The sequence below is a fragment of the Mastigoproctus giganteus genome, chromosome 7 (assembly GCF_048544385.1).
Source record: "Mastigoproctus giganteus isolate SK-2022 chromosome 7, ASM4854438v1, whole genome shotgun sequence".
In the NCBI taxonomy this organism is placed as follows: Eukaryota; Metazoa; Arthropoda; class Arachnida; order Uropygi; family Thelyphonidae; genus Mastigoproctus; species Mastigoproctus giganteus.
The window spans coordinates 232,617,863-232,645,842 of NC_143581.1; the positions used below are offsets into that span (position 1 = coordinate 232,617,863).

The 27,980-nt window shown below is 41.4% G+C and overlaps 1 protein-coding gene across 2 annotated transcripts in view; it reads left to right on the plus strand.

Annotated features, from left to right (window-relative positions):
• LOC150083772 (chondroitin sulfate N-acetylgalactosaminyltransferase 2-like) overlaps positions 1-27,980 on the plus strand; it is an 82,971-nt gene that overhangs the window by 19,616 nt on the left and 35,375 nt on the right. The window contains exon 1 of one of the 2 annotated variants that reach the window (XM_090378211.1): positions 16,223-16,393. The exons of the other annotated variant lie outside the window; for it this stretch is intronic. The gene's annotated coding sequence lies outside the window, so the exon portion shown is untranslated. Of the gene's footprint in view, positions 1-16,222; positions 16,394-27,980 lie in introns of those variants that run through there. 2 annotated transcript variants of the gene reach the window in all.

Below are 27,980 nucleotides of genomic sequence, written 5' to 3' on the forward strand. Positions count from 1 at the left end.
CTCCCTCTTATACCGATGAACGCTGCTTTCCATCTCATTATTTCTAAGTAAAATTGCGATTTGATTTTCTTTCTTTCTTTCCACGAGGGGCGTTCGAACACCTGAAGTGATGAAGGCTCGAATTAGCTGCTTGGGGATGCGGGGTTGGAGATTCTTCCGCTTTCAACTTGCTAGTTTTTGTTGTAGGGTTTTAGAGGCATCAGCAATTTGCTGTTTGCTGGACGAAAAACCTTAGTTTCCGGGAGAAAAACTCTCGCCTGACACTGACTATCTCAGCCATGTTGTGAAAAAGACCCATAAAAATTTCTGGCGTCATTGACGGGATTCGAACTCTGGTCTTTTCCCACGCGGTGTGGTGAGGATGGTGATTATACCAACTGTGCTATCCACGAGGGATCAACTTGCTAGATGCGTATTTCTAATCTGTCAGTGAACTGTTTGGAGATTATCTGGAGAAGTCACTGTGGTGGGCACTTTCTGACTGTGGGAGTACACGAGAGTTTTTTCTTTTTTTTTTTAATTAGCTTTTCCTTAAAATTTTTGAAATGATTTTAAGAAAAAAACAATGGTCCTTCTTGCTCACATTCTGCAGTAACACTTAAAATCTCCATGCTAGTTCCAGTGCTCGGGACTCTTTCGATTCTAATTAAAGAGGGTTCATACAAAAGTTGGGGGGGAGGGGGGGGAAAGGGAAATCCCTGCTTTTAAAGATAAATAGGATTTCGAGATATTTTTCAAGGTTAGCCTATAATTTTAATAATTCAAAATCTCTGATATCATCACTTCAACCCCACAAAAGACCTGTTTTTAGAACTGTGTTCAGTGATATGGGACGTAAGATGGAGTACAGGGTTCAGTTTTGGCTTGAAAGGTGAAGTCCAATTTGTTAAAATTCTTATTTTATTTATTTTGTGAACGTTGGCTGGGTTCGACTGCCAAACTTGTCTTCGGTTAATCATATAATAGCTGTGTATTAAATACGTCGCTGGATAATTGCCCTTAATGCTCCACAGAATCGCATCGTCTAGCGCACGAGTTCTCAAGGCGAAACCTGTCAAGGTATCCCACCCAAGAACGTATAGAGGCATTCTTTGCATTGAAGCGAGATATCACAGGTTTTTAATTTGCCAACACCGAGTAAGCACACAGATCGATTAATAATTAACTTTATTCAATATAATTTCCACCGTTAACTCACCTTTAAATTCAATATTAAATGTTGCGTCTGGTTGTTGCGTGCTCGATGTATATAAACGTTTTGAGTACCATTGATCTAGCATGAGTTCTCCCACTAAATGTACTTATTCAGATTTCTTTACCGTAAAATATATCTGCTGCCAAAACAAAATTTCGAGAAACTATTTAAAAGGTTGATCAGATTTCCCAAGATTCCGATACTTCTTGATAAGTTCTTCACTCAACCAATTGATCGCTTGTTTTTAAGCTGAAGTGCTTTACAAATTGGTGTTACAGTGGAGTTCTCAAGTCACCGCTGGGACCCTATTGTTTTGGCTTTCTTAAAGACATCGACGAAGAACACAGGGCAGGACGTCAAAATTTACAGATGACATAAAAATCAGAAGAGTGGTTAAAGACCACCCTTCTGATTCAGGGATTATTAAAATTATCGTAGTAATTCATTTAATATTAGTCTCAAAAAAATCTCACGTGCAAGTAATGCTAAAATAATGTCGTGGCAATCTCGCACTGTGAAGATGAACTCTTTGGTTTCTTAAATAATAAATTGTAAGATAAGCTTTAAAAGGGGGCCTCCGTAGCCAGGTGAACAGGAGCAGCAGTGCGTAGCACACGCTTCTTGATTAAATCAGGGTTCAGCCCATCAGCACCAAATACGGAGGATGCGGAAAGGTCAGGGAAAGACGACCGCATATCTCCTGAGCAAAATGGCCTTATTATTTTTTTTATTATTATTATCTGTTTATTTCCATAAGGAAACCACCCCGGGACGGCAAAGTGCCAGGAGGGTGCTAAGTACATATCAGGGTACGAGATACTACGTGCAGTGGGTTACATATACTGAACACGTAGTCTCGTCCCGAAATATTATATACACATTTTATGTTTAATACATACAGTATTTACACATTTATGATTGTGTACAAACATTATACAGCTCATATATTTACAATTCATTAATAATTCCACATATAACTTACATATTAACATAACTGTTACAGAAGGTATATTTTTACAGTCAACAGATTATTATTGTTCTTAAAGCAGAAAGCTTCACTTTTATTCACAATTCTTTAGTACTTTGCGGCCGATTCATATTTCGGTAAGTCTGTACGAATCCTGGAAGATCTCTTTCCGGTATGCTGCATCCTCACACAGTTTTTCGGCATCTATCTGTAGTGAGTTAAATATTCTCGCTGCATTTGATGGGAAGAATCTTTGCAGGCTACTAAGATTGTTCAGGACTGAACGCAGTGGATTATTTAGTTCTCCGCAACGTCTAGCAGTGGCACGCGGTTTAACTAGAATATTATCCAGGACTGGAGCATCCACTCTGCCTGTGAGCATTTGTGCGAGAGTGTGTATGTTCCTGTTAATTGTCCGCTGCATCCAGGGTGTGATGTTAAGGTTTGAGTAGAGAATGGCCCTTGAGATAGTAAAAGGGTGGCCAGCAACTCTGTTAAGCCATCGCAAGAACCAGTACTCGATCCCAAGGACGGATTGCTAATGCTCCTAAAAACCAAACTGTTCTAGTTCATTAAAACGAATAAAAGGTTCGAGGATGAACCTTTATGTAACAGAAAATTATTCCGAATAAAGAGTATTATGGCCTTGCTCGGTGGTCACTTCAAGAAATTTGTGGGCTCAGGGCATCTCCCTGGAGGATTCCTCTTGTGATAGCTATCGGTCTGGTCGTGATCAGACCAGCAAACTGTTTGTGTGATCGCAGACTGATAGTCAGCAACCAGACTAACAGTTCGCTCTCTTATTTCTTAGGGGAAAGCCCTCCATTTTTTATATAAAAACATTTCTCTTTTCTTATGGGAATTTTTCCGCCATTTAACGGGGACCGGTGGTTGGGGTGGTTGGATGTGTCCGGTTACTGTTATTATTGTTACTATTGGTCGAGGAAATCTCTTACTATTGTACAGCTGTTCAGGATCGCGGGTATCTGGAGTTCCATGTAACTGTTCTCTGGGAAACCTATTGCTGCTAGGTTCTTGTGGAGGCTCTTTGGCACCATGCCGGTGGGTGACGCGATGATCGGAATGGTCATTGCTACTTCCACATATCTTTAACTTCTTGTCTTAGGTCTGAGTACTTCCTGATCTTTTCCTCGGATGTTTACTGGAGGCTGCAGGTGTTGGGCACGCTATGTCGATCAGATAGGTAGCCATTTCATTCTTGTCAGTGAGGGTTATGTCTGGTCTGTTGTGGTGCATCGTTGTCGGTTATGATGGCACGGTGCCATTATCATCTGTGAGTAGAGGCCTCTAGTACGGCCTGAGGCTCATACTTGTATTACAGTAAACTTTCTTTGATCAGCTGATATTTTTGCGCTAGCTTCTGATATATTAATCTGGTGACCTGGTCATGTCTGTGAGTGTAACCCTTCAGGGTAATCACCCTGCATCTTGCGGTGATGTGCTGTATTGTTTCTGGGGACCAGGTGGCATCGTCGACATGTGTCATCTGTTACTCGGGGGTCTGGCGATGAAATTCCTGTAGTTCCTAGTGTCAGATGGCAAGCCTGAATCCTTCGGTTTCGGGGACGAGCCTTCCGTTCATGAGCCAAGCGTTGGAAGCCATCTTAACTGTGTAGTCTTGGTGGAAGTCACTGTAGTGTCTGGAGCGTCTTCTCCGCCCATCCTTCAGTCTTTGCTTCTTCTGTGTGAGTTTGGCTTCCTTATTGAGCTTGAGTGTTATGTGCCGTTTGTTTATCTTTTTTGTTGCTTGGTAATTTGGTGCTGTGTTTTCCTGGAAATAATCCCGCATGTTCTCAATCGCCTTCTTTTCTTCTTCAGTGAGGTCAGTCAATCCCCTCCCTCCTTCTTTACGGGCTATGGTCGACTTCGGGTAGTGTTGGCACCTTTTGATCCTGTTCGAGCTCACAATCTCCTCAAGCTCGGTGTTGGACCAAGCTGCGATGCCGAAGGAGTACGTTAATAGTGGCATTGCATAAGTGTTTGTGGCTGTAACCATTTTCCCACCATTCAGCTTTGATTTTTGCCAGCTTCTCAGTCTCTGATGGTATTTCTCAGATAGGCGGCCCTTGATTGACTTGTGTTTTAACTGATGGGCCTGCATCAACCCCCAGATATTTGTATGTCTGTCCCCCCATGGCTTCAATCTCTTCACTGGTCTACTACTTGTGGTTTCGTCTGACTTGATATCCTTCATGTAATCCATGGAGCGTGCATTTATCTAAGCCAAATTGAGATCAGGTGTTGATCTCTTCCATGATCTGGAGTAGCTTTTGGAGTTGTTTCTCGGTTGCGGCATAGAGTTTAATGTCATCCATTTACATCAGGTGACAGAGGATGTACAGGTTCTTATTCCCTTCTTTCAGGGTATATCCGTGCTTGCTGTTATTGAGCATGGGGATAGTGGGTTGAGTGGTAGACAGAACATTGTGGGCTCCGGGCATCTCCCTGTAACATTCCTCTTCTGATGGGTATCAGTCTGGTCGTGATGGAGGCATATGATGCAAGAAAGCAAGCTTATACAGCATCGTCAAAAAAATAAATCTATTTCACCCACCCATTCGTTCCAAACGTTTGTCCACTTCTTCCTTCAATTTATTTAAGCTATAAACTTCCACAACAGATTCGTTCTACCTATCAACTACCCCATTGGCTAAACGCAAATTTCCACACATCTATTCTACAACAGTTTTCCTGAATTTGAGTTTGGAAATGAGCTCATTTAGGTCTGTAATCTGAGCAAGAGGAAGAATCCCATCAGCACTGATGGGATCCTTCCATTCGAGGCCTTATACACCTCAAACGATTCAAGGTCTTATACACCTCAATCAGATCACCTCGCAGATGCCTAGTCTCCAGCCGTGCAATTTGTAGAACTTAAGCCTTTCTTGGTGAGAAGATCCCTTTGTTCCCCTCACAAATCTTGTTGCCCTTCTCTACTCGTTCTAGCAACTCTACATCCTTCCTAAAATGAGACCTCCAGACCTGTACGCAGTATTCGAGGTGTGGCCTGAGGTGTGTACGTTGACAGAATTCATGGGATACCTGGTTCCTGAGCAAAGCGACGCTTTCACCCCTCTCGCCAGTGGACAAACCCACCGCTTGGCAGGTATACAGATACACTGCATTCACGCAGACGGTAATTCGATGTCAGTATGGATAAACGTCGTGAGTTAACAGACTTTGAAAGAGGGATGATAGCGGGTGCCCAACGCATGGGTCACTCTATAGCGGAGGTGTTACAGAAATTTTACTATTCCCGTTCGACAGTGTCAAGAGTGTATCGGGAATGTGCCATTTTAGGAATAACACCTCGTCGTGGACAGCGCTGTGGGCGGGGAGTGAGGTAGTGGATTAACGTGGCCGTCGACGTCTGTCTCGCATTGTTTCAGCAACCAAAGAGCGAGAGTGGAACAAATCACCACCGACCCACCAGAGTGCCATTGCTAACACGACGACACAGGACTCTACGCCTCATCTGGGCAAAAGAACATCGGCACTGGACCTTGGATGATTGGAGACGGGTCTCTCGGTCCGATGAGTCCCGTTTCCAGTTATTTCGAGCGGACGGGAGGGTGCGTATCTAGCGGAAACCGCACGAAGCTATGCACCCGTCATGTCAACAAGGAACTGTTCAGGCAAGTGGACGGTCGGTAATGATCTGCGGCATGTTCAACTGGCACACGTTGGGGTCTCTGGTACGTCTAGACGTATCTCTGAATGGTCCAGGTTAAATATCCATCCCTGCAGACCATCTGCATCCCTTCATGGCCGTCGTGAACCCACAGGGCAATGGACTCTTCCAGCAGGACAAGCACAGAGTCGTGGTGACTAAAACATAGTTCGAAGAGCATCGGCAGATTTTACCACCATGTAATGGCCTCTCCGTTCATCGTACATGAACCCTGTGGAGCAACTTTGGGATGCTGTGGAAAGGTCCGTTCGAGCTATCCATCCTCCACCCAGGAATGCGACGGAATTATGGACAGTGGTGCAGCAAGCATGGATGGATGGAAATACCGGTGGGAAGCTTTCGTGAACTAGTGGACTCAATGCCTCGCCGTGTGACTGCCCTTATCCGGGCGAAAGATGGGCCTACCCGTTACTAGGTTGGTATCCCATGATTTCTGTTCACTCAGTGTGTGTGTGTGTGTGTGTGTGTGTGTGTGTGTGTGTGTGTGTGTGTGTGTGTGTAAAATCACCAACATTGTGAATTATTACAAACACACTACCGGTTTTATAGAATCCTTTTGACTCATCCTACCCAGTTCTCAGTCAAGTTCAATCCACTTGTGATCACACTCGCCAAACAAAGGAAAGGTACTCGCTTATGCTGGAATATACCGGACACGTTGGGATTACCTGTAATGAATTAGAGGATCATGCAGCCAAACCACTCAAATTATGTAATTCTAACAACTTTCAAGTACCAAACAAAGACTACAAAAAAAAAAGCAACCCAAAATAGTTGCAGTAAACAGAGCTGGGACACACAGGACAACTAAAACCATCTCGAGTGGAAGAAGTTAAGTTAATTCGGGTTTTTCAGCCTGCACAACATCGAAATCGGTCGTTGTGCGGGCCGAAAAACCCGAAATAACTGTGGAGCATCTTTGGGATGCTCCAGTTATTTTGAATTTTTCCCTAGACCATACGATGTTGGCGCAGTATGTAGCCATACTGCGCCAACATACGATGGCGCAGTATGGTCTAGCTGCTGATGCGCCATAAAAAAATAAATAAAAACAGCATACATAACAGTAAATACTTTTTTTTTTTCCCTAGCTAGCCCGCTTCAACTGCCAACTATAATCTGGAGGTCCCCGGCAAGTACCGGGTCGGTCCACGCGAAAAGTATGACCATGCGATAGTATTTGGCACAAGGATCTTAGTTTTTCTAAGTTGTTCTCTGCACGACTGCATTCAAGGGCTGCGTTATTTTACTCTCCCAGCTAAAAGAGGAAAAAAATGAAAACAGTGAATTATCTTCAAGGGGGATGTGTGCATAAAGAACCCAACGGAGATTATCATCAATGAGCCGACCGATTTTATTAGTTAGACCTACATGATAACAGTCCCGGCGTGCCCAGTTAATTCCCTCCTGGTGTGCAGTAACCGGGGTTCTCTGACTGTATTCTCCGAGTGGGCAGGCACTACTTTCGAGTGGATTCGTAGCGCAGCCCATGGTCAGGTCAGGCGTGTATGACATCGTTTGATAAGTCCTGACACGTGACTGCGTTCTGACTGCAAAAGGGACCCGAAGGTACCCCGCGTGCCTCTCCTTATCTCCATTCACAGCCCGAGTCCCACACTCATATCCTCGGCAGTGATTTGACACGATGTCGGCTCTTAATCTTCGAGTAGGAAGAAGCACTTGTGAGAAGCGGGAAGGGAAGGAGGAGGTTGGCTAGCCATTATAGAGGCAGGATGGAGCGATGAGGATGTTGTGTCATTATCTAAATGGGGAAGCTGATCATTGTCTCTCTTTCCTCTTAAGTGCCGCTAATTTCGCTCTTCATCGGTGAACTCTCACGGACCATGTGACAGGGCCGCTGAGTAACGACCTCTCGAACGCACTTGAGAAATTTGCCCGAGTGAAATTGAAGATGGGAAGCGTTCACGGCCACTCGAGGGACATCTGGCGTTAATATTTGAAAGCTTCCAACTATCGAGACTGGAGTGTTGCTATAGCAACATTCGGCACCGTATCTTAGTGTCAGGATCAAGAGGTTGGAAACATATTTCATCCATGGAAGAAAGTAACAGAAGTCATGCGGTCATTTCGTTTGTAAATACTGTGACGCCACACGAGGGAGAGGGGAGACAACTAGAATTACGTAGCATAAAAATAACCTTCACTCCCTCCAGACCCTCCTTCTTCTTGACGAGTTTGATAACATTTGTCTTACTGAATCATGACTATCGGCAGATAGACAGTTCGACCTTGTGCCTCTTAACACCCCCTACAAGCACACTGGAAATCCTAGGAACACCAGACAGGGTGGTGATGTAGAAATCTTTTTTTAGCAGTCGTTTCCAGCCAATAAGGACAAGAGTAAGTCAGTGGAACAACTTTGATGCAATCTGTACAACGCTAAGGAGCCACCTTATCCAAAACAATGCTGCCTAGTTTACACCCCCCCCCCCCAGATCATGATGAAGACTAGATCTGAGCTGCTCACCTGGCTGGCAATAAATTTAGTGCCTAGAACTCCAACTGTAGTCGCGGGTGATTTCAACTTGCCGATGCCTAAGCATTAAGATGCTCTTGTGGGCCTTCAGGTCACCCTTCGAACCTTTGATCTTACACGGTTCTTGGCGCCGGCTACTAGAGGAGGTCAAGCACTTGACCTAATATTCCCTAACCTACCAAGCGTCCAGCTCCTGCTTAGCAATTTCCAATTCCAATCGGATCAACTGAAAGCAAAGTGGAGGAGAAATTGTTGAAGTTAAACATAAGAAAAGCACCTGGGGGTGGATGGAATCTATCCAGTTATATTAAAGGAGGCGGCAAAGCAACTAAGCAAACCCTTTGCCATAATTATGAGAGCATCCTTGGACTCAGGGGAGGTTCCCACGGACTGAAGATGTGCAAATGTATCCCCAATTCACAAAGGGGGATCGAAGCCTGACACGAGTAATTACAGACCAGTTAGTTTAACTTCTGTTCCGGGTAAAATAATGGAGTCACTGATTAAAGATGCATTGCAGGATCATCTAGACAAGACTGCAGAAATAATTCAGACACAGCATGGGTTTGTTAAGGGAAAGTCTTGTCTGACAAATTTGATAGGATATTATGAAGTGGTTACAAAGGAACTGGATGCAAAAAATAATTTTGATATCATATATTTGGATTTCAGGAAAGCTTTTGACACTGTTCCGCATGGAAGAATCTGTACAAATTGGAGCAGAATGGTATTAAGGGTAAGTTGCTACAATGGATAAAAGGGTGGTTAAGTGGGAGAAGACAGAGGGTGGTAATCAATGGGTGCTGCTCTTCGTGGACTAATGTTATTAGTGGAGTCCCACAGGGTTCGGTGTTAGGTCCGCTGTTGTTTTCTATATTTATCAATGATATTGATGAAGGTATATCAGGCTTAATGTCGAAGTTTGCAGATGATACAAAGGTTGGCAGGGTTGTTAATGACAGTAATGGCAGCGTGCTACCGCAACAGGGTCTAGGTAATTTGGGCAGATGGGCTAAGAAGTGGCAACTGAGGTTTAACCTTGACAAATGCAAGGTGCTGCATATGGGTAGAAGTAACCCCAGAGAAATGTACCAACTGTGTGGTACTACACGTAAGGTGGTAGAAAATGAAAAAGACCTGGGAGTAATTGTGCAGTCAGATATGAAGTTTTCTGAGCAATGCAGAGAGGCTGCCAAGGCAGGTCATGGGGTTTTCTCAATGATATATAGGAATTTTGCTAGCAGGGAGAAGGAGGTGATTGTCCCTCTGTATAGGGCAATGGTCAGACCACGCCTTAAGTACTGCGTACAGGTCTGGAGGCCTCATTTTAGGAAGGATGTAGATTTACTTGAGCGTGTACAGAGAAGGGCAACAAGATTGGTGAGGGGAATGAAGGGATCCTCTTACCAATAGAGGCTTAAGTTCTGCAAATTGCAGTGGCTGGAGACTAGGCACCTGCGCGGTGATCTGATTGAGGTGTATAAGGTCTTGAATGGGTTAAGCACGGTGAATTCTGATGGGATCCTTCCACTTGTTCAGATTACGAACCTAAGGGGGCATAAATTCAAATTAAGAAAATACAGATGTAGAATAGATGTGCGGATATTTGCCTTTAGCCAGCGGGTGGTTAATTGCTGGAACAAACTTCCATCTGTCGTTGTGGAAGTTGATAGGTTGAATAAATTTAAGGAGGAACTGGACAGGCATTTGGAGGGAATGGTGTGATTTTTTTTTTCTTTTTGGCTGATGCTGCATAAGCTCATACACTTGCTTTCTTGCATCACATGCCACTACTACTACTACTACCTACCAACTGTATGTCAATTATCCATACAGGGCAATTCCCCTGAGTTACCGGATGAGTACGCCGCCGAATTGCCTAGGTTTGCCTCCTCTATTAAATGCCTGAAGCCAGATATCTTTTTGCAGTGCCTGAACGAATTTGACTGGGGACGCCAATATTCTGAGTCCACAGGGGATGCCATCACGGTTTTGTCCGAACAATTGGAGTTAATTGCACCCCGTGATTCAGCCAAGGTCAGGATTTGTAACAGATCGAATCGGTGGTTTAATAAGGAGACCAAGCTGGCCTTCCTCAGAAAGTAGAAGTCCTACCGGAAATTACAGAAATCACAACTTTCCTCAGACCTTACCATCTTTAAAAAAGAAAGAGCTTATTTCCTGAAAAAGAAAAGGAAAGTTCGAAACCAAGTTGTTCTCGATCGGTTGAATAGGGGTAAAAGGATTCTTTCACATCATACAAATCATCATGTCATTGATCAAAAGCTCGTACAGGAATGGACACAGTGTAGCTTCCTGCAGGCAGATTGTCCCGATCCAGCTCTCTCTCTCTCTCTCTCTCTCTCTCTCTCTCTCTCACTGGTTACCTAGGGCGCGGATGAATGGCATAGAAATATCTAGAGAGACCCTGATTGATGTCATTAACAAATTGCCCAATAAAACTACTGTAGGACCAGACGGTTTCCCATTAGTCATAGTAAAAATATGCAGCACATATATAGTTGACCTTATACTTCACATTTTCAAACGAATCCTACAATCTGGAATCGTTCTATCAATTTGGAGATCCTATTCTGTCAAGCCCATTCCAAAGATTAGGAAACCCAAATCTCCGAAAGATCTGCGACCAATCTCCATCAGTTGCTCTTTACTTAAAATCTTTGAAAAAGCGATTCAGCCAGCAATTGCCCAGCACTGCTTTGGTCACAGGCCCGAGTACCTTCATACCGGTTTGCACAACCACCAATCTTCTAGATACTCTCTTCAGAATTCAACAAGCCCTCAACAGCAAATCCCAGATCGACATCTTCCTGGACATTAAATAGGCATATGGCAGAATATTCCTTCCAGTTCTGTTTACCATACTTAAGCACTACTTCGGTCTGGCAGATACCTTGCTACAAATCTTGAAGTCAATTCTACTTCCCAGACATCTGTCTGTTACCGTCAACGAAATCCAAGTAACTTTCGACGTCACAAGAGGCATCCCTCAGGGGAGTGTGCTTTCAACTATCCTCTTCGTAGCTGTTTTGGAACTTTTCTTAGCATGTAACTCTAATTTTGTTTCTTATGCCGACGATCTGAAGTTCTACGTGAGTTCAAATCATCCTCATCAGATTTTTGATATTAACCAACATGCATCCACACAGATAACGAAACTAGAAAACTATCTAGCCACAATTGGGCTGCAGCTGAACCTTTCCAAATCTGCTCAACTACTGATAACAAAAAAAAAAAAAAAAAGTAAAAAATGATGTTCAAATCTTCGTTAGCGGTGGAAGGGTGCAAAGGATAACTTCCCATAAAGACCTAAGCCTTACCTGGGATGTTGGACTCACCTTCCAGCTTCACTTTGCCAAGATGTGACAGAAGACGTTCGCGGCACTTTGGGCAGTGCTCAGGAGCTCGTTGGTGTGCATCAGTCAGCGCTGCATGTTCGGCACATCCCGAGGTGCATTACTCCTATCCCTCTCTATTCATCTGAAATTTGGTCATCTGCTCCTGCCTCCCACCTAAAAAAGTCTGGAATATTGGTTGCTCAGTTGGATGAACAGAGTAGTGGGCCACCCTTTTACTATCTCCAGATCCATCCTCCAAGCTAATCTAGGCACTACTCCCTGGAGACTTCTCATCGCGAAAAGAAATACAGTCACGCTGGCTCGGCTTATGACAGGTCGAATTGATGCTCCGTCTATATCTCCATTAACCTCTGGGCCAAAGAAGACAAGAGGAGAACACCCCGGTTCATGCCTCCCTCTGTGGCTTAACCTTACAAACATTCCCTTAGGGACATGTTCCCAGTCAACTGCCTTCAGATCTACAATAAATTAGACATCCACCCTGATCAGTTCTGTGAGGACAAGCTCTACAGAAAGGAAACACTTAACTGTTACCAGCTATTGAATCTATGACGTCCACCTACACTTGGATTTTTTTGCCTGCTGCATTTATCTTGCTGTTTATTAAAAACTTTGCTTTTATTTCGAGCTCTTGTAAGGCCTGACGTAGCTGAGTGGTCAGAAACGCGAGTGCGGTAGCACACGCTCTTTAAGTGGACCGGGGTTAGAGCCCGTGACTGCTAAATACGATTAACAATTTGTATTGATTGACTTATTGTAAACGCTACTGACCTGGTGGTCGTGCCGGAGTATAAACAAGAACATCTCTGTAAATATGTCAAGTCGAACACGCAAGTACTCTTGTACATTGTACGTGTGGTCCCTCGCACCTTAGTATGTAAATTTCACACCCTTCTGGCACATTGCTGTTCCAGGGTTGCCCACAGTTTCCTGGGGTAATAAATTGATACAGGAACTCCCCGACTTACGGAAATTCGACTTTACGTAAGTTTTTGCCGGCCGGTACAAACAAAAAAATCGGGGAAACGTATTTTGCATTCCATAGGAATAAATGGAGGTATCGTGAACCCAATAACACATTATTTATTATTTTTTTTTTCCCTCTTGTAATTTGTTCCAAGTCCTTGGAAATTGAAAATTTCGCTATATTACTAAATTATTTATTTCTCTAAAAGGTCATATTTATAATGGAAATTGCACAACCCTTTCATCGTTATCATATTTTCCCGTTATAAGAATCAATTTTGATCGCCTTTGTGTTATTTTTCTAAAGCACGTTTCTGGAGGTCGCGACCAAAAAACAATTTGCACTTTCCGGTTTATTGGGCAGAAAAGCCCAATAATACTACCCGTTTATAATTAGATGCACTAACAGAAAAGTTAGTGCATCTAATTATAAACGGGTAGTAAACTCGATCTTATTGCATTTGCGATAATCCCGATAACTGCAATTGTGTGGGTTTTAAGCTATTATGGTGAAATGTGTTCCCCTTCACTGAAATCTTCAATCATATAAAAAACAAATTTTCAGAAGCTTCTCTTCATTCCTATTTACATCTTACAATCACGAAGGGAAAGCGACCAACGGAAAGTGCAAGTGGTGGCAGTGCCTGGAAGTGAAGACGAAAATGATTAAGCAGTACGAAGCAGGACAAAGTTTGTCATCTATTGCAAGGGAATTAGGTCTCGCTGCTTCAACAGTGAATACTATTTTAAAAGACAGTGCGCGTATAAAAGAACATGTCAAAGGATCAACGCACTTAAGATCAACAGTGATCACAAAACAGCGTTCGGGTGCTATATCGAAAATGGAACAGCTGTTAATAATACGGATGGAAAATCAGGTTCAGAAGCGAGTGCCCCTAAGTCTAATGACCATTCAAGCAAAAGCAACAAGTATTTATAATGATATTAAGGATAAGTACGGCGAGCCCAAACCAAAGTTCGTGTCAAGCAACGGGTGGTTTAATAGGTTCAAGCATCGCGCTGGTTTCCACAACGTTAGAGTATGCGGTGAAGTCGCCAGTGCCGATTCTGCAGCTGCAGAGAAATTTTCTGATGTGTTGGAAAAAATTATTGATGAAGGCGGCTATTCAAGCAGCAAATTTTTAACGTTGACGAGACTGCTATGTATTTGAAAAAAATGCCGGATCGAACATACATTGCCAAAGAGGAAACGACAATGCCATGTTTCAAGGCTTCAAAAGATGGGAAGATTGAAAATTGATCAAAGATTGAAACCACGCAAGAGCGTGGCTTCAATAGCCACGCTCTTGCTTGGAGCTAATACAGCGGGAGATTACAGATTAATGCCACCGCTTGTTTACCATTCTGGAAATCTTCGTGCATTTAAGGGCACCAATAAAGTCACCCTACCCGTGCATTTCCGATCGAACCAGAGAGCACGGATAACAGTATCTCTCTTTGAGGATTGGTTTAAATGCTGCTTCATTCCCGAGGTTTAAAAATATTGTAAAGACAACGACGTTCTTTTCAAGATTTTGTTTCTATTAGATAATGCTCCTGGACATCCTACACATCTAGATAATTTCAATTCGAACGTGAGTCATATTTCTACCGCCAAACACGACTTCACTCATCCAACCTATGGATCAGGGTGTTATTTCGAATTTAAAAGCAAACTAGTTACGCACAACATTTGCTCAGGCATTATTTGCAGTAGACGGTGAGAAAAATTTTACGTTAAGAGACTTTTGGAAATCTTATAATATTTACCATGCCATCTTAAACATTAATAAGGCCAGAGCGGAAATTACTAAAAGTTGTTTAAATTGTTGTTTGTTTGTTATTTGGTTTTTAAGAACATTAGCAACTAAGGCCATATTGCTCCGGGGATATGCGGTGGTCATTCCCTGACCTTTCCGCATCCTCCGTATTTGTGGTCACGGGCTCGAACCTCGGTCTAATCAAGAAGCGTGTGCTACGCACTGCTGCTCCTGCCCACCTGGCTACGGAGGCGCCAAGTTGTTTAAATGGCGCATGGAAGAAAATATGCCCACAGAAAATAGGTAATGGTTGAAGAGCTACTTCAGTTGGAGGTTGATGCCAAAGAGGTGGTGTTAATAGAGGAAGAAGAGAAGGAATTATCTAACGAAGAACTTATTGACAGGCAGCGATAGTGAAAGAAGAAAATGCTGACGAAGCTCAAGATGAACCAAATGAGGAGCCGATACGCTTCATCACCAGAGAGATGGCAATGGAATTTCGTGAAATTGCATCGGCAATGGTGAGGTTTGAGGTGATGGATCCTGACAGCGAACGATTCTTAAAAGTTAAGAGGGGTGAATGATATGCTTGCTTGCTACAAAGAAATCTACGATGAAAAGAAAAAAGCCACCGTTCAGTCATCCACTAATATGTTCTTTCGTAAGGTTAAGCGGCCGACCCCTTCTAAATCTCCACAGCCTTCAACCTCCTCAGTGGCGTACTTATCAACTGAAGAGGTCGATTCTGGCAACGATGCTCGAGAGGTAAAACTTACTGACGTTAGGCCTCTCTCCCATCTGTTTTTTTTTTTTTTTTTTTGTAATTTTATGATTTTGAAATTTTTTTTAAATTGCATGCTTTGATAATTTTTCCTGCACATGAGATAAAAAAAATTGAATAAATACAATAAATAATTCTATTTACATGGTCGTCGAACATTTCTTTTTTTGATTCAATCAATTCAGCGAGCACAGTTGCGAGTGCTGCACAAGCATGGGGGAAATTCCCCGACTTACGTGCTTTCCGCGGAAGCAACCCTTACGTAAGTCGGGGAGTTACTGTAATAATAATAATAATAAAAGAGTGATAAATTCAAAGCAATAACCTGAGTTTCATATTTGCGAGAGACTGTACGGATATCAGCAAAGGTTGGTGGTCTCCAGTTAGGGTGTAGCGGAGGACGTATTTTCGGGGACCGAGTGCACAGTCGCTTAATTGTACGCATTTAAAGTTCTGTAAAGGAGTCTGAATTCGCTACACAACATGCACCATTTCCCAGCTATCCCTGCCGAATGTCCATAATGCTCTCAAAAATCCACCATCTGCTGGCTGAAGGCCAGCGAGTGGTGGACTGTTGGAACAAACTCCCATCTGGTGTTGTGAACTTGGGTAGTTTCAATAAATTCAGGGAAAAATTACATAAACTGTTAGAGGGGAGAGGGGATAGAGAGGTGAAATGTAGTGTTGGCTTTTTTTTTGGCCGATGCTGTATCAGTTTGCTTTCTTGCATCATTTGCTATTACTACTACCAATAATAATAAAGATTAAATTTTTAAAAAAAATGCAAAGGTTTGCCTTCTTCGGACAATCAATACATGACCTCGTCGGCCCCCTCCTCATGCGTCACTCGAACTGCCGTGACCTTGGCAACTGCCGCCCTGCGCGGGCTGTTTCCTGGTTATCCTTGAATCTCGGCCCGCAACAGTACAGCGAATTAATTCTTCCGTCTTCGGCAAATAGCACGCGTGTATAGCCTACAAGCGGGAGGAAGTTTCTTGGGCTTTCGAATGCGATGGGTGAAAGGGAGTCCCACATCTGCGACGGAGCGGAGCCGAGTAAGAAATCCTTGATCAAAGACACTTCCTCGCATAAAGAGAGCGTGGTGGTGGGGGGAAGTCACATAGCCCTCGTGAAGGTAAGCATCCCCACTGCACCGTAATGTATCTTTATCTCTTAAAGGCTAAGATGTGCGCATATTTCATTACCATGTTTATTGCTCATTTCATCCAGGCATTCATTTTGCACAAGTTGGTTGTTGTAGGGTTTTAAGCGCATCAGCAACTGGCCATATATAATATGTCTGTAAATTGCATGTGTTTTGTGGTCGATTTGCTGTTTGCTGGACAAAAAAACCTGAGTTTCCAGGAGAAAAATTCATGCTACCCTCGAATGAGACCGAATAACTCGGCCACGTTGTGAAAAAGACCCATAAAAATTCCTCGCGTCATTGATGTGATTCGAACTCAAATCTTTTTATCCTGTGTCGAGAGGACGCTAATTATACCAAATGTGCTAACTACAAGGTAGCATGAGTGATTTCGTGACATCTTTGCGTTAGACTGAACACAGTGTCGCGTTCAGAGGATTTTCGGCCCTTCGTGGGTAGCACAATTGGTAGATTCGCCGTTCTCCCCACACCAGGTGAAAAAAAGACTGGTTCGATTCCCGTCGATGACGAGAGGAATTTTTATGGGCCTTTTTCACAACGTGGCTGAGTTATTCGGCGTCAGGCGAGGGTAACATGGTTTTTTCTCCCAGAAACTCTGGTTTTTCGTCCAGAAAACAGAAAATCGACGACATAACACACGCAATTTACATACAGTAATATATATATATATATATATATATATATATATATATATCATATGGCTTTAGTCACTAATGCTTCAAAAACCTAACAACAACAAGCCTTTTGAATGCCGGATCCAGTGAGCAGAAAATCTGCTAAAGCTTAGGCAACAATATTTTTTTTTTGTGACGAAATTATTTAATGTCTTCATATTACGTAATCCATAATACTAAGATTAAATAACTTGAGCCTGTGACAACGAACCGTACTACTTTCATTTCAACTAAAGTTATTGCTGTACGCCCTCTAACATCGTGCTGAGAACCCTGCTCTTGAAGGATTTAAATGCAAACGATCACATTTCTTAATTTATAGGACATGCAAGGTACAAAGGAACTTATCCACTTTACACGCTTTCTCGTTAATTGGTACTGCAAGTGGATCTTTCCTGGAATGCATTTTTTAATAAAAGTAAAAAATAAATCTAGGGAACTAACGGATGGATTTTTTTTTTTTTTTTTTTTTTTAATGAAACACGATTGTGTGATAAAAAATTAGCCTGAATCATTGCTTACAGTTTATACAAACGGGTTAGATGAAGAAACTTCACAAGATGAGGAAAAAAAAAAAAAAAAAAAATAGATAAGTTAGGTACTGTACGCATTGCGATAAATTTCAGACGCATTTGGTTTCTCCTTAAATTAATTAAACATTTCAATTTTCTTTGATAAATATAAGTGAAAATTAAATTAAATAATTAATTAACTTTCACTTCCCTGCAATAACTACTTTACTACGTAATATTTACTTAAGTCTTTTAAATGTACTTTGCTAATTTTCTCTCCTGTATTTAAACAAAAATTAAAATGAAATAAAATTTCACCAATTTTTTGTTAATAAAAATAAAGAATACTGATATTTCATTATCTATATATTTAACATGCTGATAACAAAAAAAAAAAAAAAAAGCTGTTCGAAAAGCAACCATTGCCGAATGCGCAGTGCTTAATACGCAATATTTTTTTTATCCTGCGCATCCACCATACTGTCCATTCATTCCTTCAATCGGCATACTGGCGCAAAGAGACAGTGCGCCGATTGAAGGAATGAATGGACAATATGAGACACTTATGAAACTGAAATTATTTAACTGTTCAGTCTCTATGACAACAGAGTGAATTCGTGTTTAGTTCTATCTGAAAAACTAAATTCCAATTTTGGCCTGATGACTGGGTCATGCAGTTTATCCAGAAACGTGGCCTATAGCATATTACTTTAGCAAATAATTGTACAGTAATACCCCGAAGTTACGCGATAGGTGGGTCCGACGAAAATCGCGTAAGTCGAATTCGCGTAAGTCGGGGTACAACTTTGCATATAAATACATATAAATTTTGCTTAATTGGGACCAAGGACTAACAAAAACACTAGTTTAGAAGAAAAATATTAATAAAATTGCAGTTCTTTATACATATTAATACAAAATATGTATTAAAAAACAAATGACTTACGTTAAAAAGTTATTTCGATGTCGATGGCTTCATAAAATCTAACAAATTCGTCTGACGACACAGCGCGTTCCTTTTTTTCACGCAGAATTTCTTCGTAGCAAGCTAATAATTTTTTTATTCCTTGCTTTGTAGCTATAACGCGTTCTTCGTTGGAGTCTATGTTTTCTAAAATTTTTAAGCCCTTTACAATTGAGATCTTTTCAATTTTCAACCTGTCAAGTTTGCAATTGTCATGTGCTTTTCGCCGTTGCTTCATTTAGGCCTGTAGCACGTGCAATATCACATGGTCTTTCATTTCGCTCAAAGCGTTTCACAATTTCATATTTTTTCTCTATCGACAGAGGCGGACTGGCCATAAGCCTTACCGGGGAAACCCCGGTGGGCCAGTGTGATTTTGGCCATAAACCATAGTGTGAGGCCACTATAAATTTTCCCGGGTAAGAATTTTTGATCCAGTCCGCCTCTGTTTATCGATAATTGCTTTTCTTTTTCTCTCTGAATCTGCAGTGTCTTCACCAGGACGCTTCCTTTTCACACCTTTTAAATTTTACTAATTTTTAGGGAATAAAGCACAATTACAAAACGAGGAGCACGCTTGATACGCATAAACAAAGCTGCGCGCATGTAGCAACTCAATAAACAACACCATAAAGGCAGAGATACACTATTAACACCTCACATTTCTAGGGGTTACTACCATAAAACAATAAAAATCCAGTTGCGTTTCTGCTAGTGAAATCTGTTATAAACTGGTAGTAAACTCGATCTAATTGCATTTGCGATTATACCGATAGCTGGAATTGTATTGGTTTTTACGTTATTATGGTGAAATGTGTTTCCCCTTCACTGATATAAAAAACATAAAAGCAGCAAAGTTGAATTTTGTTCATCTTTCGCTCTCAATCTCCGCCGTCGCACCGGATATCGATAACATATGAAAAACGACCTTGAAGATAGTGGGCGGCAGCGTTGCCAAACGAAAAAATCAAGAACCGCGTAACTCCGAGTTCGCGTAAGTCGGGGTAGCGTAAGTCGGGGTATTACTGTATTAGATGTGAGATGATGTAAGCTTTACAACTGTACAAAAATAAACTAATCTTTTCTCACATCTCCCCCTTTGTTCCAGTAGATTATCTTAATCTCAGTAAATAAGTTTACATGGTCTTAATTTGCATTGACAACGCATATAACAGAATAGCTGACGAACTATTTTACCAAGGACATGAAACCCGGAATGACGTGAAACGTTTCAAAAGAAGTATGGAATTATTCTCTACAGAACCTGAGAAGACGATCAAAGAACATTTATTTATTTATTGTATTAGGCGGTTCCAACCAACCTTGTATTATTCAGCCTTGTATTAACATTATATCATACAGATTTTTTTTTTAAAAAGTCAGTACAGAAATACAGTAATTTCCTGTAATGACTGCAAAGCAGATAAATGTAATAATCAGAGATATCACAGATAACACATTCTAGAATTCTCATGGTACAGATCAATGTAGTTAGTCCTTTAAGCTCCAGTAATGGAGTGAATTCGTGATTTCTCTTGTTCCATAGAGTTTAGCAAAATCTGTTTAATTTTACTACATTAAATGTTAGCCATATGGTGCAAAGGAAGCCGTGGCTTTTCCTGCACCAGCCAAAAAAATAAAATAAAATAAATAAAAAATAAAAAAATAAAATCTATCTGTTTGATTCCCACCGCAGATAGATAACCATCCAGTTGATCTCTGAATTTCCTCAAGCTGTCAGCCTCAATCACCCAGGAGGAAACTTATTCCAGTAATCAACAACACGCTTACATTTTATATTATTATATTATTAACAGCTACAAAAACAGCAAACAACGTGCCTGAGGGTGCAGTTACAAAGAATTATTACATAGCTTCAAAGCAGAAGCTTGGAGTATACATTTCCCAAAGTAAAGAAAAAAGTAAATGTACAGATAAAATAAACTAAATAAATAAAAGTAGGACTCATCCGTCCTATTTAAGTGAACAGGCAGAGCACTGGTATTTCTTCACACACATTACCCAATCAGCGTCTTAGACCTTAAAAGAAGAGTCTATTTTAAGTCAGGTACCGGACGAGGTTAGCAATTTCAGTTGCCTCTTGAAGTGTCCGGGGGCATAAAATATCTCAATATTTGCTTTGTTCATTGATCTTGCAGTCCTGTTGTAGAAGTTGTAGTATCCGTAATTTGTTCTCGCATAGGATGGTTTTCAGCAGGTGGATGGTTTCTTAACGCTCTTGTCGAAGCGTTGAAGTTTATTTGTGAGACGAGATGAGGGCAATTCAGGGTACCATTTAACAGCTGGTTAAGAAGGAGTAAGTCGGCTTTATCTCTTCTTTTTTCCAACGTTTCGAGTCCAAAGAATACACACCACTCTTGGTAAGATTTCTCATAGTATTCAAGGCCACTTTTAAAGCAAACGTACTGGATTGCTCTCTTTAGCAATGTTAGGGCTGGCCTAACATAGATTTTGTAAAGAAAGATGAAAAGTGCCAACTGATTGAAGTCTCGGTTAATTCTTTTCAGGAAACCTAGTTTTTTTGCTAGCTGCCTTCACAATGTTAGAGACATGGACATCAAAGGAAAATGATTCTTTAATAAAGATACCTAAATTTTTGGCTGTACTAACTTTTTTGATTGCCTTGTTGTTGATACAATATGCTAAAGAAAACTAAAAGGCTAAAAGAAAACTTCCTACAATCTAGTCTAAAGCTCTTTCCCCGCACTGTGAATTTATAACCCCCAGTTCTGGAATCCTATACAACAGTGAAAATTTCACTCTTGTTCATTTTACTAAGCACGTTATTTGTCGTTAGACTCTGTCAAGAAGAAAAACCACTTCTTGGACCCAGACACCTGTTAGTTGTCCCCAGTAATTTGCACTCTGAATGTTGTTGTTTGGTTTTAGGAGCAATGGCAACTAAAGCCATGTTGCTCCGTGTATATTATCTGTAAATTGCGTGTGTTCTGAGGTTGATTTTTTTTTGTTGTTGGACGAAAAACCCGAGTTTCCGGGAGTAAAAACTACGCTACCTCGCCTGAGACCGGCTAACTCAGCCACGTTTGAAAAAGACCTATAAAAATTCCATCATCGACGGGATTCGAACTCGGTCTTTTCCACCCGGTGCGGAGAGAAGGGTGATCCTACCAATTGTGCTACCCACGAGGACGAATGTCGTAGACAGAAGCGTTTAGTAACGTGACGTTTTTCTACCTGCAACCCAATTGGAGGCTGCCCTAGAGCCGCTCATGTTTTCCCATTCCAAATTTTTCCCATTTCAAAGTATTGCATAACGTCTGAAGATCTGCACCTCAAGCCCGAGATAAATGTGCATTGAAACACGCAAATACGACCACCTGAAAAATATTTCATAAACACAGATTGGAAGTCAATCCAGCGAAAAACTATTCAAATGTCGATAACCAAGAAGAATGGGAAATGCAGTGACCTCCTTTGATCTCTATGTAGGTGGGAAGAAGGTGAACAAAGTCAGATCGCACATTGACCTCGATCTCACCTGGGATGATAGATTGACGTTTCAGGACCATTCACAAATCGAAAACATATGCTGCTACGTGGGAGATAAAGAAGGAACTGACTGGTGTCAAGTGTCTTCATTGTCCGTACTGTACGCCCAAAATGGTCTTTCCCCAATACATGTTTCACTAATTTAGTCGTCTGTAGATTCAACGTACCAAAAGAAATTTATGGGATTTATTAACAAAGTGGATGAACCGAGTCGCGTGCAAGGCGTTTACATTATCTACAGCGATCCGCTTTTCGAATCCCGCGGAAACATCAAATAACTGCAGGACTTGCAAACCCTTGCAAAGCATATATTGACACAGGCCGATTAGACGCTCCAATGACTGGAGATATTATAATACCATAAATTGCTGGAATAAACCAGACTCGGAGCTATCTGAGCAGCAACATCAACAGGTTGCCCTCACGATAGCACAGTGCATATAAGCACCGTCACCCCACACCGATTAGAAAAGGCCCTGGTTCGAACCCGCTCATAACGCAAGGAATATTTTTGTCTGGAAAAACAGACAAACTGACTACAGAACACACTCAATTTTACAAAAAAATTTACCTCGATGGATTCTGTGACAATATACAAGTACCGAGTGCAAATCCCAGAGGATATAGTTTTAATCCAATGTATCTGCATCTATGAAATTATGACTAATATTTGTAGTCTTGTCAGATAGCTGTTAGCTGTATGAGGGGCGCACCTTACAAGTCATAAATAGACTAATAGTAATCCCGCAATTTCTTTCCTCCCCCCACACAATCCTGCATGATGTCATAGGTCCGGATGTGGCAAGTGAATGCCGTGGAGCTATTTTGCTTTATCGTCCGATCGGGGCTGAGAATGGAGCAAAAGTCGTGACAGCCTAATCGGGTTTCGTGACTGCACGCGCAATGGGGTTCACCAAAATTTCACCTGTTTTGTGGCAAGCAGGTGTTTCACTAAACACCTGGCGGAGCTGACGTCTCACAATCAGGCAAGCGCCATAAATTACCGTTGTTAATCCCACCCTGTGGTCCTCTACGATTACCCAGTCCCTAAAAAGGAACTTTTAGTAAATCATATAGTAAACAACGTCTCGGATTCAAGTTTGTTACTTCCAAAACAATTGAATAATTTTTTCAACCACTGTAAATTTCTCTGAAATGCTACACCAATAGCTCCACACTCTGCAAATTTAAACAATTTTCATCCTTTCAATGGAATATTTTCATCGCCAGAAGCTTGTATTATTAAATTTTCTTAATCTGAGGTAGATCTAGTAAGGTATGGTATCCTCTTTTCAAATTTATCTAACAACAAACGAAGCAACCTCAGAGTACATAAACCCCGTTAGGCTTTTGTATTTTACCCAAGACCCAGATCACTGAAAACAGTGCCCTCTGCTGCCGCCCTTTCAAATCCACCAAGGTGAGGAACTGCTTTAAACTTCCTACACTGAAGAGGACCTTGCGTGTGCTCACGTATTTATTTAAATGTGCCAATGTGTCTCGCGGTGATGAAGTCATCAATCACAGGACGCTGACAGAGTTTGATAAGTGACGTTTATCTTCCTTCCTTCCTATTTGGTGCCTAACGTTTGATCCCCTCTCCTCTATCCCCCCATCATGCCAGTGGCTGTATTAATCTCGTACTTCCCGAGTTTTTTATTCTATTTTTCAAATGGTCATGCGCAAGAGATAAATATTCTACTTTCCTTTTTCACCACCAAACTTCAAGGGCATTGACGGTCGTGGCGCTGCCTTCCCATCGTCCTAACCACAATTTCGGATGTCATTCAGACTTTTAACCCCCCCCACCCTCACACACGGATCTGAACTCAGTTTGAAGCTGTTGGAGACACTGTAAGCGCCATCTAGTGGCTCTACCTAAATCAAGTATGCCTTATTGCGAAGTTTCCAGTTCTCAAACGAAATCCCATTACCGAAGTGGATGGCTGCAGTTGCCGTGGCAACACCACCGCCTCCTGTTCGTTGCAGCAATCGAAAGTTTTTGCATTTTGTGTCAATACTCCACGACCTTGTCTGAATTTGCGTGGAAGTTCCTCTTTGTTTTATTTGATTAATTCTCTTTAAGTAAACCGTCGGCGTGGTGTGTCAACACGCGCACTAATGTTAACAGCAGTGCATTATGGGCGGAATGCAAAATGCAAACCGCGAAAAATGCAAACATTTCCTGATGCACAAACCAGTGTAAGAGCTTAACACACTTCACCGAAAGTTAATTCGCTTTCGTAATGGCTTCCTATTGTCATGCTAACAGGAATTGGATACAACTGAAATGTTTTGAAAATCGAATGGGTATTGTTTGGCATATCTGTAACCCCTCTACTGAGGGATGGAAGGTCTCACTCAAAAAGGCAAAACCCTAACTTTTTCCACGCGACAATTTTAGGGTTTACCATTATAGCAAAGACATCCTTCGCGAAGTGGCGTGCTCGACTACAAAGTGAGTTGTTTAATGGCATAAAGGAAATTTTAGGCGAAGTAGCAACGGCTGCGAGTGTTCGCAGTAACTTGGCGAACACAGTTTGCCATCGTCAAAGTTCGTTGGCCGGCAGACCATCCCACGTGATGCATGTTTGCACCGCACGAAACAGCCACGCTCCAGCACTCCCGATACTAGAATTAATGTAGTATTCGTGTTAGCGAGAGTTCACACACGGCTCTACTCTCTCACCAGAGATGCGCGCCTTTTAATAATTCCACATTAGTCTGGGTCAGAGCATGGAGCAGGCGATATTAACTTCGGGTGGCGATTCTCTGGAATACGCTGCCAACAACGCCATCTTGGTATCCATAAATAAGAAAAATATTGTTGATTAGTAACGTATATCAGTAAATAAATCGGTATTGTGCACAGAAAGGTACTGGACATTCGAAAACCTCTCGGGATGATTTTATTTTACTTATTTTTTATTATTTTCTTGCCAAAAATAGCTGGATGTGAGTGCTTTTAAGCAACTTATTAAATCATTTTCCTTCAGCAGCAATGCATTTTAAATTTAGTCTTCGGTCTCGGGCGAACACTGGGTTTCCATTTTGGAAACAGATTTTTTGCTAAATGTGAACCTAAACGAGTTGGGTTTTTTATCCACAAAAAAAAAAAAAGGCTAACTAAGCATAGAATACACGTAATTCACAGACAATAGTGATGCCTCTGCGCAGAACCAAAACGAGACCACTATAAAACTACATAAAATTACAACCACCACAAACCTCCTCGAGACCTTTCGTAGAAACGAATGCACTCTAAACAAGCGAGGACAAAAGGACTTCAGCGCAGTATATGGCAGATCTCCATCAATTCCCTACTTATAATTCTTGAAAGATCAAGCCCCATTCTCAAGCTTTTTAGAAAATTACTGAAAAAAAAATGTCATTAGAGCCACCCGAGAACTAACTCTTCTGTCCAATTTAATATATCCATAAATTGCGTGTTCTATGGTCAATTTACCTGTTTTGCTGGGTCGAAAAACCCGAGATTTGGGGAGGGAGAGAAGGCAACCACACTGTCCAAGCTGAGACCAACTACCTAAGCCACTTAGTGAAAAAAAAGCCCATGAAAGTTCTTTGCGTCATCGACGGAGTTCGAACCGAGCCTTTCTGCACTCGGTGTGGAAGAACAGTGATTATAACCACTGTGCAGACAGAGAATTACTGAAAAAGAAATCCTCGTGATGCATGAGAACAATTGCTTCAAAGAGGTGTTCTGTCTACATCTCTTTCTGCGGTAGCCGTCGACCCCTTCATGTCGCTACATAATTTCATTTCGTATCCAAACAACCCCAGATGTTCGTCACTTGACAAGACAGTCAAAACGCTGTACATAATCTTGCAAACTGCCATGTGACACATTTCGGACCTTGAGACATAACTCAAAGATACTGGCTTAGAGTAAAATCCCAGAAAGTCTGGCCTTATCACTTTTCGAATGAAAAGAATAAAATAACCACAGTTCTCTTGGATAGCCTCCTTGTCAACGAGGGCACCCATCACTCCGACATTGAATCAACCGATAACTGAGATTCTGTCAGAAAAAGGTATGTGAGATTTAGCAGACTAAGTGGATATGGACATCACTGACGCTGCAACTGAGACCACCTATATTTGTAATGGACAAAAACTTCTTACAACTTCTTACTTCTTGTAACACGAGAATAATCTACCCCAATAGGGTGAAATGGTTCACTTAAATTTGAGTAAATAAAAAACTATTTGCCAAACCATGCGTACCACAATCAGTTGTTACCTTTGGAACGGATAATATAATATATACATTTTTTCTGAAATTTCTTTTGAAAACCCAAAACCGAACTCTTTCTACACCACTGAACGAAATTTACCATCGACCAATTAATTCTACTTCACTTCGCAGTCCTCTCTGTAAGAATTTCGAACACGGTCCAAATACTGCGTTTGATCCTTGTGCGCCCAGTTCCATGTTAAAATTTGCAGCGATCAAATGCCGAATAACTCTGTAGTGCATTACGTGATGTAATTAATTTCAGAAACATGTGGGCTTGACGTTTGATAAATCCATCTAATGTTCAAATATTCTTAATTACTTAATCTTTATGAGGAGTGGAATGACACGTGATTGAACAAACCGCAGCACAATAGTCCAATTAATGGAAGAATTACTTTTGATACGAATGACCTCGCATTCCTAATATTACGAGTGAATTCTTTCGCTCTGAATATCGACCACTTTCCGATTATAAATTTATTACTGTACTTCAAAAATTATATCTTTCCACTAAAATTATCATAATAGGGGTCATCTTGATGTAAAGAAATTTTGAAAAAACAGCACTCTATAAGAGAATAAAAATTCCATTTTACAATCCTTATATGATCGACGACTATTTTAAAACATATGTAAAATTATGTGAATTTTCATACCGTCTTGAGATTCTACCATTAATAATAATTAGTATATTTGTATGCTGGAAACTGATGCACACTTATTTGATTACATCAAAACAAGAAATATTTAATTTTTAATCATTAGCAATGTATTATTCTACAGTATTATATATTAACAGTATATTCTAGTATTTGAAGCAGTAAAAAATTGTCTAAAATCTTCAGGTCGACTTATACAATTCGTAGATGGATACACTGCAGCCATGAAGGGAGGCGCTAAGTGGCAAACAATTTCCAGATAACCTATTGCATCCAAATGTTGCTACTACAGTACTAGTATTTTTGGAGAACTCAGTGAACAGCTACTGCGGTGCCCTGTGCAATCGCACAGGGCACCGCAGTAGGGGGCACACATTTAAGGATCATCCCGTGGCTCATCTCTATTTGGTCGACAAAAGACAGCATTGAGCCAAGCGTGGTATGAGAGAGAATGCATGCGGGACGGCATCCCAGAAAATGTTATTATTGTCACTGGTATAACCGACCCACTCTCCCAGCACAAACTTCAAGTGAACACAACCAGATGCCACTCGCTGATCAGCCAAAGCAAGTGGTGGGCGAACCTGTCTCATGAACACGTGTTTTTTTCACACATTCAGACTGAGAACATTTTTGGAAATGTCGCATGCGAATCTTTTGAGGTCTTTCGCCTCATAGCATTCCAGTCTGCCATCACTCAGTGGAATTTTTGTTTCTAGACAGAGAATAAAAACGGAGCCACCCGAAATAATTCCGAAGTAGACGTGAACGCACGTCTACTACGAACATCTGAAGTGGTGTCAGAGGTCATCATAAGAGGTCGATTGTGGCACCGTTTGTATTTTAATGACGACGTTACAGGAAATGCGAGGTATCGGCAAGAGCAGAAGCGTGATGACTCTTCAACCCTCAAGTGCTTTGGTCTTATGAGCCAAAACGTAGTAAAATGGTAAAAG